Genomic DNA, 5,262 nt, shown 5'->3' with positions numbered 1-5,262 from the left:
TCTTGTAGCCTGGCCTCTGGATGGGATTATCTTTTTTGTTCTTCATTTATGTGTGCTTTGAGCAATTTCTGTGTGTCTCTGAGTGAGGTGCCGGAGGCCCAGTGACAAGTGATAACCAGTGTTGTCCTCGCCACAGAAGTCGACATCCTAAATGGGGACTCATACCCGCATTCCAAAGATATATACATCCCATGCCTGCTTTAAGCCTACTCAGGCTAGGGTAGTGAAAAACAGATACAGTCCCCGTCCAAAGAAAGGGAGCAAGGCAGTCAGTAAGTAAACTACATATTTTGTGGGGGTAATAGACATTAAGAAGAAAACTTAAGCAGGGAAGGAGGACTCACTGAAAAGGAGACATTTGGGTAAAGTCCTAGAGAGGGGAAGAGAAACAGGGGAATGGGCTTTGGAGGAAGAGCACTTGGGCAGATGTTAAATGGTAAATGCCATCATCAATCCCGTATTACAATTAGGATGAGCACTGGGAATGCAGTGTAGAGGGACAGAAAAGATTGCGGGGAACACCACATGGTCATCAAAGACCTCATCAAGAAAGTGACATTGCTTGAGCTGAGCTCTGAAAGTTAGAAAGCATTACTCTATAAAGAAAAATAGTGAGTATGTTCCAGGCAAAAGAACCAGCATGTATGAAGAGAAGATGAATAATAAAAATGATAATATAATATAGCCAACATTTATGGCATGCTTATTATAGGCCAGTTAATTCTCACAACCCACCCAGTGGCGAGGGAGCATTATTTACCCTCATATATAATGAGGCAACAGAGACAGAAAAGATATCATGTAGTAAGATTTAGAATACAGGCAGTTTGGTTGGATCTTAACGATCAGGAAATCTTGGAAGATGCGAAATGGTGCTTTTCAGAAATGGAAGCTAGCCGTGATTTTGAGAAACACATAATTTGACACCATTATTGAAGTTAATAGCTTTTCATGCAGGGTGGTGAGAGCCTTCTTAATGTGTGCCCAGTGTTTTAAGGGAACTTATAGAAGAATAGCAAACAACTAGGAGAAGATTTGATTCAAGGCTAAACCATGCTTTAGTTAAAATGGTTCCACTTACAAGACAGAAGGTTATTATTTGGCATTTGACTTCAAATAAAGGCTAATCAGACTGATTAGTTAAAAGCTTCCAAAACACAATGGGGCACCAAGTAACCAGAGCAGGCACACTCTCCAGGTATGCACGAGAGGAGTATCTGGGAGGCGGCCTGAGGCTAACCCCCACTTACCTTGCAGATTGCTCCATTTCTGTCCTAAAATCAATTAAGTCCCCAGTTGATCAGCTTATCGAGAGCCCTAACTAAACAGCAGTCACATTTGGAAGGGACTGCTCTCAGTGGGCAGTTGTCTGACTGCACTGGGAGATGAATAGTCTCTATGCCTGGATCCACCATAGCCAGCTCTCCAGAGTTCCTGGGGCACAGAAGGGACCTTGGCACCCTAGTAAGGTGAGAGGGTTCTCTTGTCTGCGTTACTATCAAAAACTCTCTTCTTTGGGTCTGGGCTTTTCTCCAGCAATATTTGATTTGTTTTCCATTATATAATTTGGCACTGAATATGTCAGTGCTGCTGACTCAGCAATTCCAGGGTCATCGCCCCATTGCCCCATGGAAGGGTTTCATAGCATCTGCCACTGGCCTCTTGATACTCTGATTTCAGCATTGCCACCTACACCCTGAGATACTGCAGCTCTCCTTCCCTCTCCCCATGTCTTCTTGGCTTCCGACTAGCCTCCTTTCCCTAGACTTCTATCTTCCTCGCTGGCCATCATCTCACGGGTCCAGAAGCCCCCAAAAACCTTAGTTCTTTGTAGGCATCAAACCCCAGGACTCTCCACTAGTCACAGTATATACTCCCTGATTCCCAAGCCAGCCAGTTTCTCCTATTTATTTCCCATTGCATGTGCTTTCCCACCTGGAAAACTCTTAGCAACATCCCCCACCGCCGCCGGCCCCAGCCCAGGATGCCAGGCAAATCAGTTACCCTAGATAGTCTTGTTACAGCTTATTTCAAAGTTCTCCACCTTCATTTGTTCTGTCTGAAGGTAATCTCCTGGAGGGTGGCAGCCATATTGTTCTTCTCAGTTCTTAACAAATAGCCTGACACCAAATGGATGTGGGATAACGACATTTTGAATGGTGACCAACTATGAAGAGTTCAAGAATCCCTGGTGCTCTCTAAGTTTTGTACTTGCCTTAAATTTTTTCTGCATTGTGATTTCCAGCCAAATAAAAAAACAAGTGGGGTAAAAAAGCCAACAAGGAAAATACATATAAGTAACAATTTTCGGTATGTTAGGATGATGAATCTTGGGCAGTTTTTTCTGTTTCCCAAATTTATTTGAAATAGCAATAAAAAGAAAAAAAATACATATATATTAATTTACTGAAAAAGAGATAGCTTGCCATCCTTTCTGTTAAAAAGAAAAAAAATACTTTTAATTGTCTCTGAAAATTACAAGAAGACATTACTCTGGTTTTTTCAAGAAGGAAACGAAGGACTGGAGAACATGACTAAGCAAAATTTGTTTGCTTTCATTTTGTTTGCTTGCTTTCTATTATCTGCTTTTGTAGGTTTGAATTTCAAACCGTATGAATGTGTTACATGTTCAAATAATAAATTATATTTACAATGGAGTTTTTGTTTCAAAATATGTAATATTCAGTACTGAAGAATTCTGAATTTTAGAGCTGACAAGTCCTTAGAGGAGAGTTAGTAGCAATTATCTCATTTAAAATAATTTTTGGGCGCCTGGGTGGCTCAGATGTTTAAGCGTCTGCCTTCGGCTCAGGTCATGATCCCAGAGTCCTGGGATCGAGTCCCGCATCGTGCTCCCTGCTCCTTGAGAGCCTGCTTCTCCCTCTGCTTCTCTCTCATGAATAAATAAATAAAATCTTTAAAAAAAATAAAATAAAATAATTTTTGTTGAAGTATAATTTATATCTGGAAAATTACACATATTTGCAAGCCACGTAGAGGTGACAATTATAGGATATTGATCATGTACAACTGAGATTTATCCAAAAAGACAAGAACTGTATAATCTCACTTATATGTGGAATCTTAAAAAAACAAATTCATAGAAAGAGAGTGGATTGGTGGTTGCCAGAGGCCGGGGGTGTGGGAGAAAGAAGACATTGGTCAAAGGGTTAAAAACTCTCAATTATGAGATGAATAAGTTCTGGAGATATAATGCACAGCATGGTGACTATAGTGAACAATACTTGGGATGCCTGTGTGGCTCAGTCGGTCAAGCGTCTGCCCTGGGCTCAGATCCTGAGCCCCACATTGGGCTCCCTGCTCAGCGGGGAGTCTGCTTCTCCCTCTCCCTTTGCTGCTCCCCCTGCTCGGGCTCGCTCTCTCTGACAAATGAATAAATAAAATCTTAAAAAAACCCAAACAAACACACAATACTGTTGTACATACTTGAAGTCTCTAAGAGAGTAGATCTTAAATGTTCTTACCACACACACACAAAATGGTAATTATGTGAGGTGATGAATATGTTAGCTAATCTTATTGTGGTAATAATTTCACTATATATATATATATATATATATATATATCTCCAATCATCATGTTGTGCACCTTAAACTTGCACAATGTTGCATGTCAATTATATCTCAAAGCTGGAAAAAATATAGATAATGTGACTATTTCGGGTCTACTAACAGTCAAGGGAAGTTCTAAAACATTACCAATTTTAAGTTGCCTATGGATTTCAGAAATAATAAAAGTGATACAATGTGTGACTAAGAATCAATTAAATATTCTTTCAATGCAGCCTCTTAAGTACACCCAGAATTTCATAAAAACTGCAGTACAGGAGAGAAACATGCTTGTTTAGACATATTCCAAGAAGACAAATAAACAAAAGACCAATTTTGAAACATTTTTGTGATTTAGGCTATCTCTATTGCAGTCGTGTCAAACTAAAGGCCTTGAAGCTAAATTTCTCAGAGAACAGGTGTGAGCCATTGATGAGAAAAGTGTATTATTTTTTCCCTTTCTTTAATCACAAAATAAATTGAGGTAGATGGTAGAATAAAGAGACAGAATGTAGAAATGGGCATATAGACACAAATGAATTTGGTAAGGAACAAAATGAAAACAAAGTTTAAAATTTAAAAACAGATGGAGAAACTGGTAAATATATGCATTACACCAATGCACGCAATAAAAGCAAAGAGGTTATGTGACCGAGCAATCATTTGATAACATAACATTTTTGAAAGAGTAAATAAAAAATGGCACCATTTACTGTGAAGAATATGTTATAAGTGCATTAAACATGGGAAACTATTAACCTAAATGAAATATAAAAACTATGTGCAGCAGAGGACTTTTTAAAACTTTTCTGACAATATCACACAGTAAGATATATGGTGTTTTATTTCCATCAAATTATACTCATAAACACAAATGTAACTGAAAAAAATATTTCTTTTTTAAGGATTTATTTATTTATTTTTCAGAGAGAGAGAGTGTGGGGAGAAAGGGCAGAAGGAGAGAGAGAGAATCTTAAGCAGACTCCAAAATGAGCCCCACGCGGGGCTCTATCTCACCGCTCTGAGATCATGACCTGAGCCGAAATCAAGAGTTGGAAGCTTAACCAACTGCCCCACCCAGGCACCCCAAAACAAAAATATTTATAAAACAGTTACCTTTATTACATGAGATATATTCTGCGATTTTCAATTCTATTGAATAAAGCCTTGGTCTATCCTATTATATTTCATCTTTCAAGAAGTTTCTTCATAGCCATGCAAATTGATTTCACTGGTGTGTCAAGAATCATTCTTCACTCTACTCTGGATCTATGGTGACAGCTAACCAGAACCCTACAGGTGATCACAGGCACATATCAGACAGGCTCAGCTAATGGGAGAGCTCTACCAGAGCCACAGCCCTGGTATTAGGTCCAAGAGTTGGGGATGCAGCTGGAGCTGGGCCAGTAAGAGTTCTTCATGAGACCCTCTGATCTGGAGCCTGGACGGAACACCTTTTCTTGTCTTATGGTGAAGATGCAAGGGTAAGGTTCCAGACTGCCAGGCAAAGGGTTTTTCCCACTTGGAGACTAAGAGAAGGAAAGTGATTAGTAAGAAAACAGTAGAAATGAGAGCCTGGGGTTGTTGGGGGGAGGAAGAGAGAGGAGGAGGGAGAGAAGAGAGGGAAAGGAGAGTGACGGAGAGGGCGGGATAGAGGCAAAGAGCTGTGAGAGGAAAGGGGAACCAGTGGGGT

The sequence above is a fragment of the Zalophus californianus genome, chromosome 7, assembly GCF_009762305.2.
Source record: "Zalophus californianus isolate mZalCal1 chromosome 7, mZalCal1.pri.v2, whole genome shotgun sequence".
Taxonomy (NCBI): Eukaryota; Metazoa; Chordata; class Mammalia; order Carnivora; family Otariidae; genus Zalophus; species Zalophus californianus.
The sequence above is the reverse complement of the archived record's forward strand: the minus strand, read 5'-3'. Positions refer to the sequence as shown.